The 13,595-nt window shown below is 43.8% G+C and overlaps 1 long non-coding RNA gene across 1 annotated transcript; it reads left to right on the forward strand.

The window, feature by feature from the left end:
- The first annotated feature begins 8,156 nt into the window (after positions 1 to 8,156).
- Positions 8,157 to 9,760, forward strand: LOC307188944. The gene is made up of 3 exons (XR_013829083.1): positions 8,157 to 8,219; positions 8,876 to 8,958; positions 9,570 to 9,760. It is a non-coding gene; the product is annotated as an uncharacterized lncRNA (long non-coding RNA).
- Positions 9,761 to 13,595: the final 3,835 nt, after the last annotated feature.

The raw sequence follows: 13,595 nt of genomic DNA on the forward strand, positions 1-13,595 counted from the left end.
TTACTCTTTAGAATAAGCCAGTGAGGTAAGTATTCTTGTTATCACGTACAGATAAGAAACTGAGCCTAGAGAAGCTGATTAACTTACAGAGCCAGATTTAAACCTAGGACTGTGATTCTGGAGCCCAGGCTCTTAACCACTCCATGGCCTTGCCTCTGTTGTGGAAGTTTCTGAGCTGGGGTCACAGAGTCCAGGTACCACATATAGTAATATTTTTCCTGGATGAAGCCAGTAACAGATCCAGGAATTCTTATTTCTTACCTTTAGCTCCTCAGTCTATCCCATATCCCCCTCACTCCTTCCCCGCCCCAAACACACAACTATAGTGTACTTGCTTGGTAGACAATATACATTGGAACTCCTTCAGCTCAGGCAACTAGCTGTCTCCCCTGGTCAGGAGTAGTGAAGGGGACCTGAGTAGGATCCCTGGCAATGGTGGAGGCCCCCTAAGTCAGCAGGGGCAGATGGGGGCTGTGATGGAGTTGGTGGGGATGGAGCTAAGGAGGGGAGCATGAAAGTTCCATTGACAGGGACCAAAGATAGTTCTTGCTGTGCTGATGCTGGGAAAGGAATCTCAAATGCGGTAGCCAATCTTTATGTTTTAAAAAACACCTCATACTAATCCTTCCTTAATTTAAAAGGCACTTCGACTCTATCAGGGGTGTCTGTACACAAACAGGGAAACATTCAGCACAAGTTCACAGCTTTCAGTATGAGTTTAACATTTATTGAACATTTATCACACATCAACCAGAGGGAATACTGAAGGGTTTGGGGGATATTTTTTTTCCCACTAGGGTGACCAACCAGATCTTGTTTGTCTAGGACTGTCTTAGTTTTAACACTGTAAGTCCCACACCCCAGAAACCCCTCAATCCTGGGGATACCAGGACGGTTGGTCACTCTAACAGATGACTAACACAAGGTGTCTGTTCTCAAGGAGCTCACAGTCCAGAGATGATGGAGGAAACTGCATAAAGCAATCATGACAGTCCAAAGGTTTAGGTACAGTGTTTCATTCAGGAGGAACTGGCAGTTGGATGTCTTTACTGTGCCCACTAATGCTATAATATAGAGTGATTTCCATCCATTATAAACTCTGAGCATTAGCTCATTGGTGGATTGCACTGTGAGATGGAAATCATGGCAGAATTTATACTTAAGCAAAATTTTGTTTTTGTCTAAAATACACTATCCTTTTCCGCCTGGAATAAATTCTCCTTTCACTCTGTTAGTGATCCAATCTTTATGATATTTTGCTTTAATTGTCCACTGAGTATGTACAGGCATTGTCTGCACTAGAGCTGTCCAGTAGAAATTTAATGCAAACCATGTGTGTAATATAAAGTTTTCTAGTAGCCACGTTAAAAAAAAGGAAAAAGAAACAGGTGTAATTAATTTTAATAATATAGTATTCAATATATTTAACTAATACATTAAAATATTACTATTTTAATATGTGATCAACGTTAAAATTGCGATTTTTTTGGTACTAAGTCTTCAAAATTCAGTCTAGCCACATTTCAAGTGCTCGGTAGTCATAAGTGACTAGTAGTTAGTTTTGGACACCACAGGTCTATGCAAAGTCATGTGTAGAATACGATTATTTTGATAATTGAAGTCAAAACTCTTTGCCTAAATTAATGGGCTTTAAATTAATGGGCTATTTTGAGGGAAAGTGCTTTCTTCTGCCTAGGTTTTGGACTCCTCAATAATATGGACCATGCTGCCACTGGTCCCTAGGTTCCAGCTGAATTAAACACAAATTCTAAGCACAAGAGCAGCAGCACATCTAAAGAAGAAAACTGCAAGCTGGTAGCTGCATATTCTTTCTTAACTGTCGGAGCCCTGCTGAGCACATGGTGAAGAGGCCATTCTTAGGTCTGATTTTGAAATATCCCCAGGTGTTTCCAGTTACCTCCAAGGCGTATCATGGAGTTTGCAAAACAAAATATAATTTACATTCTTGGATTTATAAAAAGCAATTATTGTATGTGCCTCATGGTACGCTCTTGATGGGAAGGGGGGAGAAATGTGAAACCTAGCACACAATGAACTGATGTTGTAATTCCCTAAAGGCTGCAAAAACACAAACAAAAACAATGTGACAGAGATGATAAAGACACTATGAGAAAACATTGAGCTGGGGTTTAGCGAACCCAGTTCTCCGTCAGCATGCTTTGCCAGATGACTTATCTACTCAGTAATGTGGAACGAACACTGCCTTTCCTCCAGTTAAAAAAAGTTCTGACTCCCCCTTTTGTTTCCCATAAGCATTTCTGCTGTTTTTGCTCACTGAACCTCAAAATAACTGCACCCATACTCTGTTTTTCTCATTATTCATCTTGCAAACATTTATCGAGGCTTCCTATGTTTCCAGCATTGAGCTAGGCCCGAGGGTTGGGGGAGGAGTTACAAAAACGCTCACCGTCTAGTGGGCGAGACAGAGAAGCAAACAAAAGAGCTGCAGAGCGATCATTTCCGGAAGCCAGTTCTTACGACGAAGGGCTAAGTGAGCCTAGCTGGAGAGCTCCGCCATCAGTGCGGGATCTGGTTAGGTAGGGATTGGTCTGGGTGCCGATGGCCTTGTAGAGCAGTGTTACCTGATCTGGTTGGAAGGACGGGGAGGAGGTGGAGAAGGCTCTTGAAGCAAACAAGCTGAGCCAGGGGAGCAAAGATGTTGAGGTTCTACCAACAACAACGTCATTGCCAGTTAACGCCTCAGCAGTTTGTGGTTGGACTGGGACTCCGAAAGTTAGCAGAAGCAGGCAGGGCAGGGATGACCCTGGATGAGAAGCACCATGTATTGACTTTGACACATTTTTCTCCTGGACTGGCCTTGACCTGTCATTCGAAGTGATCTCAGTGACACTTTGACACCATTCCTTCCTTCCTTCTATTTATTCATCCGATAATTTTGAACTCCTACTAGATGCCAAGGGTAGATCGGGACTAGAGGAAGGGAAAAAAGGAACAGGACGAAATCCTTCCCCTTGGAGTCGGGGGTGGGGGTGGGTCACTCGTAGGCACACATATTATGATGTGGTATCTGCAGTGGCAAAGGCAAATTTGGGAAATGGGGAAGAATCCCCTGACTGGTACCTCAAATTCAGAAGCCAGAGAGCTAAGAAGAGGAACATCACTCCACCGCTCCCCTGGACTCTCAGATATATTCAGGAGGGCTTTCAACTTCCACAGCTCCTGGGATTTGGGGCATGACATATGTAGCAGACACTATACAATTTTACCTGGATTTTGAGGGCCAAGGAGACCCCCAGCTGACACTAGGTAATACTAGGATGAAAGACACGACCAGAAGCAGGTGACCTCAGTGTTCTCACTCTGGGACAGTGTTGTGTTGTGTGTGTGTGTGTGTGTGTGTGTGTGTCACAGCCAGAGACAGTCAAGTAAATGTCAGAGTGGTGGGAAGGGCCCACGTGCAGAGCCTGTTCCCTGATTCCTGGATCAAACCTGCTGTTGGAACTGGAGTGTCTTTAGACATCCTTTATTCTTTTTTCAAAATCCTTCCCTTAATGACTGAAAAGTCTGAGATCTAGACACGTGCATTGATGTGTCATGAGGTGCTGTGACCGGATCCTGTGTTATCCTGGCTCCCTGTGTCCTTCTTTCCATCTTGCTGCCTTTCTGACCAACTCTGAACAATCAGGGCGGCACAGCTATAGACATAGGAAGACCTTATCCAAGTTCACTTTGGGTAAGTTCAGCAGCACAGGCCAAGGCCCTCTGCTTTGTCACACTGCCCTGCATCCTTGCTTAGGGCCTCACTTCCTTCTGGCTGGAGAGTCTCATCTGTGATGTTGTTCAGGGCTGTAACCCAGCACCTGGTATTTAGGGGATGCTCTGTCACTGTTGATTGATTGAGTGGATGAGATGTAACTCCATCCAGCTCCAGTCATACAAACCCAGACTGAAGCCGCCGGAAGCTCTGGGCTGTCTTCCCACTCTCACTGGCTGCTGCAGTAGTGGCAATAATGCCTTGTATTCAGATGGCCCTTTGCTATTTCCAAACCCATTAGCCTGCTTGGCCACATTCAGTCTCAAGTATCCCTACAAGGTGAATATTTGCGTGAGAGTGAAGGAAGCCTGAAAAGTTCTGGACTTTTCTTTGGCACTTTCATTCAGGTCCACAAAGCCTGAAAAACCAGAAAGTTGCTGCATGTTATATAGACTCTGAGGGAATGGCATCATTTACCACAGTTTAAGATTGATTCTTAAATGCATGCATGGCATTAAAGGGGCTGTCCCTCCATCAGTTGTTTGTGGAATTATAATCTATTCAGCTAGAGTTTTTCCTGGATACACTCAGCCCAAACTTTGGGGGGTATTTGGTGATCACATACAAATTTCTTCCAAGCGTCTAAGTGTGGGAATGCAAAGAAGTTTCAGCCCAACAGAGGTCTGGGTGTATGCCTTCCTCACATCTGATTTCCTCATAGAGACCACTTCCTCACATCTGAGGGGAAGAACCGCATCTGTGCTGGTCAATTCTGCAATCCCAAGACCTAGCATTTTCAGTGGATGGATGGATGGATGGACGGATAGATGGATGGATGCACGGACTGATGAAAATTCAAAGAATCTTCCTACTTGAGAGAAGTTTTGAGCTCTCCCTCTTTGTCATTCCAATTGATTTCTTCATAGAAGAGCATTATAATGACCAGACAAAAAGGAGTGAATTCGTGGATACAGAGAGCAGTTTAAAAGGACAGATAGCAGAGAATTTCTCCACACGCAGAAAAGAACCTGGGGGAAAATAAAGGTTAAAAATACACATGTGTATTTTTGAGGACCAGGTACTTTATCTTACTTCATTCTCACAAAAACATCCTGATAGGAAGAGCAACAACTTAGTGACTATTCCCCTGTGTAGGTTACTTTGCTGAGAACTTTCCATGCATCATCTTATTTAAAATTTGCAACTTAATCAGGCCAACACTATTATTATCTCCATCTTACAGATGATGAAACAAGCTTCGAGAGATGAAACAGGATGTGACAGTTGCAGGAATTGGACCTAAATCCAAAGAATATGTTCTAAACTGCTATGATTTATGGTAAGGAGGTTAATTTGATTTTCTTTTAGAGAGATGAAGAAACTGAGCCTTAGAGAACTTGAGAATCCTGCTCAAGCCAGTAAATGGTAGAACCAGGACTCAAATTTAAGTCGGCCTTACTTTAAATCCTACCTTCTTTTCAACCTCCAAACTCTCTTCTTTTTTTGACACGCTCAGTGGCTTCAAGGCAGACCACCAAAAGTGACTTTAGATGGATACAGAAAGAATATTTTTGACCAGAAACTTGGTGATGGTATCTGATACACATTAAAAGAAAAAAAACAAAAACAAAAAAACCACCAAGATTTCCCTAACAGAGAACAGAATTAGGCCCCTGTCGGATGAGTTTAAACATTATTTAATGTAATAAATTCTTTTTTAAAAAAAACTTATTTTATTGAACAAGTATTTCATGCTCTTGGTATAATATTCAAACTATACAAAAGGATTTGTTGTGAAAAATAGCTATTCTTCTCTCCCTCCGTTACCCAGTTCCCCTACCATGGAGCTACTCATTACATCAACACTGGGGTAGTGGGGGATTAACCTGGCCTGCCCCACCCCGCAGTCTGCACACCCTGCCTGAGAGCAGGAGGAAGGGGGAGAGAGCAAGAGAGGTTGGAGGCAAGTGAATGAATGGCATCTGCCCCTACTGGCCCTCACTGGAGACAGGAAGTTAGAGACCAAGGTGATATAACTATTGGAGGGATACTGGACCCCAGCCAAGCTGGGTTAGGGTAGGTCCTTCCCCCTGTCCCGCTGTGCTGCTGCAGTAGAGCCCATCTGGCCTTCTTCCAGGGCTGAGATTGGGAGCTTGGGAGCATCCAGAGGCCACTCCCACTGGGAACGTTGGCACGTTCCTGATTGGCTGTGAGTCACCTCAGGGCCCAAGCCCGTGGGGCGCAAGAGGAGGAAGAGGCCTGAAGCTGTGTGGTAACAGTAGCTGACCAATTGGGTGTGAAACATGTCCCTTCTGGGGACATTTTGGGGCTGTGAGCTGAGGTCACACTTTTAAATGAGTGGAGGTGATCAAGCGGTAGGCATAGGCCCTTACCACTTAGTGAGTGCACTGCTGACTACGTGAATTACAGCCATTTCCTCACTTCAGTCAAGCATGTGATCTCCTCAAAGAGAAGTTTTTGGCTGGCCCACTATTTGTCTTGCTGAGGACTGATGAAAGTGGAGGACACTGGGGAAAAAAACAATAAAGGAAAGAAGTCTTGCCTGGTTCCCAGACTGTGCGTAGCCTTAGAGGAGAAATGCTTGATCCCCCCAGTTGCAGCAGAAAATATCCTGTGACAGTCATTGGTTGCTGCTGTTGTTTTTGTTTGCCAACCTTGAAGAAGCCCTCAAGATAATTTTATCCAAATCCCTGCCATTCAGAGATGAAGAACCTGCAGATCGGCTGAGGGTATAGTGACATGTCCAAGGTCATAGTCAGTACCAGCATCACCTGGCTGAGATGACCCACTGGAGACCCATCCGGCTGGCAGGTGGAGGGTGCACCCCACTTGGTCACAGGCTGACCAGATTGTTCCCCACAGCACTGTTAGTGCTTGTCAGCATGTTCCTTGCCTCTGAGTTCTAGGGCTGGAAAATCAGGTTTTTCAAGTCTAGAAACCCCACAACCCATTCTTCACTTCCCCAGCCGAGCCTCGAAGTCCTCAGAAAATCAATTTATGATAACCAGACTTTCCTGAAGTTGATTTGTAATCAAGAAAGCTAATAATTTACAAGGGGGACACAGTCTACTCCAGAATCTCTTTACCTGGTAGGAGGCCTCCTTGTGAAATCAAAAACATAGTAGGAAAATTGCCTGATAGGCAGAGAATTATAGAGCAGGAAGAATAGGTCTAATAAAATTTATTCAATATTTGGGCTGGGAATATCTACTGTCACCCCTCCTTTGTTCATGGAAAGAGTTGCATCTTGGGTTTGAATTTTAGCTCTGACATTACTAGCTATGTGACTTTGCCTGGTTGTTTGACCCCTCTGAGACTTTGTTTCTCCACAGGTCCAGTGGGGTTACCTACCAAATATACCATCTCCTTCTCTTAGATGGTGTTGGATGCACTGAGATTTGGGTTCTCAAATGCTGTTAAGTGGGCTGTAATTCCCACCTGTCCTTTTCTAGGCGAAAAAAGACAATAGAGTGAGTTTTCATCATGCTAAATTCATTGAAATATTTGATGTCAAAATGTCCTTTATTTCACCAAAAGATGGTGATAAGAGATCATTTTTCTAAAAAACGTTCTTACTTAGCTGCATAAGAAGTCGATCTCTTAATCTAGTCACGCAGGATTAGTGCCTGCATCTACAGGAATATTTGGATTAAGCGACTGCAGCAAAATAAGGAAGTGTACCCTCTTTCGCTTGTAGGTCTTCTACTTGGTTAGTGGTTTCAGTGAATTTAGGAATAAAAGCTGAAATTTCTAAAATAGAAAATTTTAAGTCCATGCTATTCAGTCTCAAACTTCTAATTTGTCTCAAGAGAGAATGTTAGCATTTGGTGGTACCCAGATTTTTTGTGACATGCTGTCCCCTATCTGCCTACCACATCTACCTTTGTTGCCTTTCTTTGAATACTCCAGTGTCTGGTGACTTGGGTTTTATGCAAGACCATTAATGGGGGTGCAGAAATTACGCCTGAACTTGGTTGGAGTCCCTAACTCCTCTTGGGAGGTTTGTCCAGCAGGTAGAACCAGGAGAAGAGAACTTCGGAGCCAGCACAGTGGCGTTCCACCCTGCTCATGGGTCAGTAACTTCCAGAACCATCGGGGGGATGGGTGAAGCTGCTGAGGAAGACTTCAGCCTGTGGCTTTATGTGAAGAGAAAAGAGAAAAGAGAGAGTGAGAGGAAGGAAGGAAGGGAGGGAGGGAGGGGGGGAGAAAGGGAAGGAGGAGAGGCTTATTATTTGAGAGAGTCAGGCTCTTTAAATAAAAAAATCCATATGGCCCTCTAGAGAAAAAAAAAAAAAAAACCAAAAGCAGTTAAAATTTGAGAGCTACACTGTGAGCGACACCTGCTGTGTTTAGAGGCGGAGTTATTTAAATAGCAGCAGCCGGGCGTCACTTCCGGTGCACGCAAGCTGTTATACTGCACTGGAAACTTGAGCAGAGGAGAAGGGAGAAGGAAAGAGTCTGGGTGAGCTCGCTAAACCCAAGCTTGGGTAGAGGAGGGGCATGTCTGGCTGACGCTGCCAGCCTCGGTAACTGGTAACTTCCACGGTGGGAGCCTCACTCTCCCTCCATCTGCATTCTTGTAAGACAGGCATGTGGTTGGTTCCCTTCTGAGTTAGCCAGCAAAAGCCAAGGTTTCACCCTGTTCACAAGCTTGCGAAGGCTTTTCTTGTAACCTATAGTTGTAGACTGTGACTATTTTGACTCTTGTGAATCGTTTCATGTAAATCAAGGGAGGCTGAAAACCCAAGCAGGGCCCTTCTGGCAGCTTCCTGGGCTGCCCACCCCCCTTGGAACAGCTGGGGAGCAATGATATGCCATAATATCTGAGGGTGTTTGCAAACATGGCTCTGGGAAGATAGTGAAAGGACCTAGGTCCACATTTTTGTACCGGAGGCAAGGCTGTGGGGGGCTGGGGGAAGATAGCCACATCCCTCACCCTCATGTGTCATAGCAATAGTTGGAAAGCCTTGCTGATATTTGGTGGTGGAGGCAGGGTGTTTCAGTCACTGACGTGCATAGAACGTGGGGCTAGCTCCAGCTGTGATCAAAGGAGAGGAAAGTTCAGACTACCAGCATCTTTTGTCTGGACTAGCCTCCTAACTACCTTTCTTGTCTCAGTGCACTGAAACCTGCCCTGCTGGCTCATAAGAGTTGATTGTGCATGGCTCGGTCCTAACGCTGTGTTCAGCGACATCGAACTGGTAAGCTTGAAATTGGCCTTGATGGGAGAATTTACACTACAGAAATTGTCAAGTGCCACAAATCAAGGCTTTTGTTTTTCCCCAAAGATCGACTCATCAGCACAGCACCTTGCTGCTTCCACTCCTGTCCCCCTACTTTCATTTCCTTCCACAGCTGTAGTGGCTCATCAACAGATAAAACTGATTGTCATCACCTGTAGTTTAAAACATCCACCATAGGAAATTCCCTGGGGGTCCAACGGTTAGGACTCCGCACTTCCACTGCCGAGGTCGCGGGTTCAATCCCTGGTCAGGGAACTCCCGCAAGCCGTGGGGCACGGCCAAATAAGTAAATAAATAAATGAAACAAAACATCCACTGTCTTCCCGTTGTTCTGAAAAGGACCACAGTCTTTACCATGGCTTATGAGGCCAGCCTGCACAGTCTGGCCCCTACAAGTCTCCCCTGCCTTTTTTTGCATTAGGTTTCACCTCACTTTATGTGCTCTGTCAGTTCTTCCAACACAGCTTCAGTTTCTCACCACAAGTTCTAAAGCACAAGCTCTTTGTACTGCCGTGTAAAGAGTTATTTGCTGCTCACCAGATATTCACAAACTTTCTCACATTTCCCAGCCCACTTGCAGTTGGGCGGGACCATGTGACCAGTTCTGCTGAGTGAGCTGTGAGTTGAAGTGACACGTAGCAGAAGATTTAGGAGCTGATGTGCCATCTTCCAGCCTTCTCTTCTACAGCTGCAATCGTGGAGGCCATATGTTGAGACAGCAGAACCACAGGATGAAGTAACCTGATTGCTGAGTCAGCACATGGAGAACAGCTGTCTTTAGAGAGCTGCCTGATTGTCTGTGGATGTCAGGGAAATAAACATTTGCTCTGTTTAGCCACTGAGATTCAAGACAATTTTGTTACCACAAAATAATTTAGTCTAGCAGTTCTCAAACCTTTGAGTCTCAGGACTTCTTTAAACTCTTAAAAAATTACTGGTAATCCTAAAGAGCTTTTACTTATGTGGATAACATCCAGCAATATTTCCATATCAGAGATTAAAACTGGGACTTTTAAAACTGAGAAAAACTTTTAAATGTGTACCTATTAATTCCTTTTAAAGTAAAAATAATAAAACCATTACTTAATATAAATATCACATTTTATGAAAAAGAGCTAGCTTCCAAAACAAACTAGTGAGAATTATAGTGTCTTACATTTTTGCAGATCTCTGGATTAATTGAAGACGGCTGGATTCTCATATTGCTCCTGCATTTAATTAATTACAATCTGTTCTGTTTTTGTGTTGAGGTGTGTGAAGAAAATCTGGCTACACACAGATAATGTAGTTAAATAGTCTTTTCTGCTGATTACGAATACTCTTTTTGGATACCACATCAAAACTTGACAAGTGGTAGATTTTTAAAAGCTAGCTACAATATGGAATCTGAAATCATACCAATGAACTTTTCATACTCTGTTACGTTAAAGTCCATTAGGCTCTCTTGCACTTTGAATGGATCCCTTATTTACCCATGCATGATTTTGTGACCTCATGCATTGGTTACTTGGAAAAGATTGGTTCACTGAGTTATACAGATCTTCCAAATGTTGACATATTTCATTATATAATATATTTAAAAATCACATTAATTAGTATCAGCATCCATCTCACTGGAGTCTGTAAGTATTAGGAAGCTGTCAAGCTCATAATAATGGCTACAAGTTTTCTATAATTCTAATTTTTGTTTGAAAGCTTAAATTTTTATCTTTGGCAACAAACACTGTCAGTTATTTTCCTTGAAGTGACAGATTCGCTTTATGCATTCTTAAAAATATATATATCTACCAAGAACCCAAGATGGAATAACCATAGTTTGGCAGTAGTTCTTTTTCAAGTAAAAACTGTGTTCCATGATAAAAGCAGCTAGTTCCATTTACAACTCAAACAACTGCTTTCCCTGCAGACAACCATCGCATTTCTGTAGGCAGTAGAAGTGCTTTGTGCATACTTCCCTTTTGTCACAGAGAATATTGAAGAGCTGTGTACTCAAGGGTAGTGATTTAATAAAAGAAATAACTCTTACTGCTTAATTAAAGGCGTTTCTAAGTAAAACTGACTTTTTCCCCCCTGCAAGTGCATGGAAAAAGAATACAGTGGCTACGAGTACGGTCTGGTGCCACTGCCTTCGTTCGTGTTAAGGCCTCAGCAGTGCTACCCACCAGTGCTTTTGTATCATCAGTGCAAATGTCATTCCAGCTGAAAAGGGGCAATGAAATCTTAGTAATAATTATAAAAATAATGTTGACCTCAGAGAACCTCTGGAAGGATCTCTGGTACACACAGTGTTCTGAGGACCGCACTTTGAGCACTACAATCCAGCCTGTGCTCACTAATGCACTCATACTTTTCCTTCTGGCTGGAGTGTAGCCCCTCCCCCACCTCTTTATCATTGTAGATATGATGCCCGGGTTCATGACCAGCCTTAGGGATCCTTCTTTGACTTCCTAAGTCTATTCCCCTTTAAACATTCCCGCATATCTCACGTACATCTTCACTTACCACAATAGTAATTTACATTGGCATCTATCTTCCTTTCTAGATTTTAAGCACAGGTAGCGTTGGGATGGGTTTTACGGTCTCACTATTACATTTTCAGTGTCCGGCATGGTGTCCGGTACATACTAGGACTCAAGTCTTTGTTGACTGAGTAAACATGTGGTTCTGAAAACAACATGTGAGAAGGCCTGATGGAGGTTCCTGTTGATTTGGGAGCAGCTAGAATGACTCCCAGACCTCGATTAAACTTTCACTCACCCAGGTTTTCCCACAAACAGATTCCATATTAAAAAGATAGCAGGCCTGTGGCTGGTATCTATGCTCAGCTCTTTCCTGTTTCTGAAAAAGTCGTGTGTATGTGTGTGTGTGTATGTGTGTGTACGTGTACACGTGTGCACATGAGAGAAAATGGGTCTGGGGAAGGCACACTGACTATTCCTAATTACTTCTATAACGGGGCAAAGCGCTAACAATATCTGAAAATGTTATGCAGTTCTATGTTTTTATCTCATCCCATGGAACCTTTAATAAGAGCTGCTAATAAGTAGGAAATTGATTTCTGTACTAATGCATTTGCTTCCCCTGTGAAGATTGGTAAGTTCTGTGAGGATAAGCGCCATGTCTTTCTCCTCCTTTCTTTCTGTCTATAGTGCCCAGCCCAGCACCTGGCATACAGAAAACATTCAATGAATGTTCATTAAATTGTCATGTGGGAAGAAATAAAGCAATGTGGCAGGAAGAAGGAAAGGCAAAGAACTTGGGTTGGGAGCTGACCACCAAGGATTATCCAGCCCCACCATCTTCCCTGTCCTAACGGCTGCTGTTGGCCACAGTTAGCAGCTCTTAGACCCATCCCCTTTCTATTTTTTATATCCAAGATGTCCAGGGCCAAACCACTCCACCTTGCTGGAGGAGGGTTGGGGCCACTCCCATGGTTCGCAACCAGTGCTGTACATTAGGTCCTCCCGGGGATCTTGTGAAAAATACCATCTCTCTAGGGAGGACCCCAGGCATCAGTATTCTGAGGAGGTCCCCAGGTGATTCTGATACGCAGCCAGGATACAGAACCACTGAGCCAGACAAGGAGGGGGCCACTCAGGTGCTCATGGGGCTCCCCCTATCTCCATGAGAATGAGTCAAAAACCAGGTAATGCGTCCCTGAGAAATTACCATATGGCTGTTGGTTGCCATGATGGCTGTCACTGCAAGAGAAGCATGCATGGGACTGGAAGCAGCTCCACGCCTGATTCCTGAGCCATGGGACCACCTCTGAGTGGTCTCAGGCTCGTGATGCTTGAGTGTTCCTTGCATAATCCACCTTTAAAGCACCATCGTCTCAAAATCTGTTCTTCACATCTTTCAGTTACTTGAACTAGAGGCAAGTGGAGTGGCATGATGCCCTAGAAAGACAGGTGTGCGATTAAATTCCTCTTACGGTGAAACTCCCCAGGGGGTCACATGCTGAGAGTTCCAGGAGCGGTGCTTATAATAAACCATTGTTTATAGTTCAGTTCAAGTTCAATAGCTCAACAACCCCCCCTCCCACTTCTCCTCCCCACTTTCCCACCCAATGGTTTACCTCTAATAGGGTTCTTTAATCTACTCTCTAATGGTGGGACGGATACACCACCCAGGTCCAGTTATAGTTTTAATGGTGTTTACACAGTCAAAGTAGCTCAGCTTGCTAGACCATCGAGCCTCAAGGACAGGCAGAGCATCTGCTCAGGGCTCTGTTAAATTAACCTTTAGTCAGTTTGCCCTAATTGATCCAGTGCTTCATTCCCAGGGCATTCTAAGTATTTTAAAGCATGTAAGGAAAGATCTGACTAGCCTGTAACCATGGTGGTTTAAGAGAGCTGCTACAGTATTCCTTTTGAAATATACCACTGAACTAAAAAATTTTTAGGAGTTATTGGGCTGAACATAAATTAATTCATTTGGGGCAAGATTAGTCTTTAAAATGTGGACCAAAATGTAGGAACATGAAAGCACTTGTTTTGTACTCAAGGAAGACTTGCTGCAACACTGACATCCCTTCCCCTGGTTAGAACATTTGTAAGAGCCTGTACGCCCCAGCAGCTTTCATCAATAGAGGG

This window comes from Stenella coeruleoalba, assembly GCF_951394435.1.
Source record: "Stenella coeruleoalba genome assembly, chromosome: 1".
Lineage (NCBI taxonomy): Eukaryota > Metazoa > Chordata > Mammalia > Artiodactyla > Delphinidae > Stenella > Stenella coeruleoalba.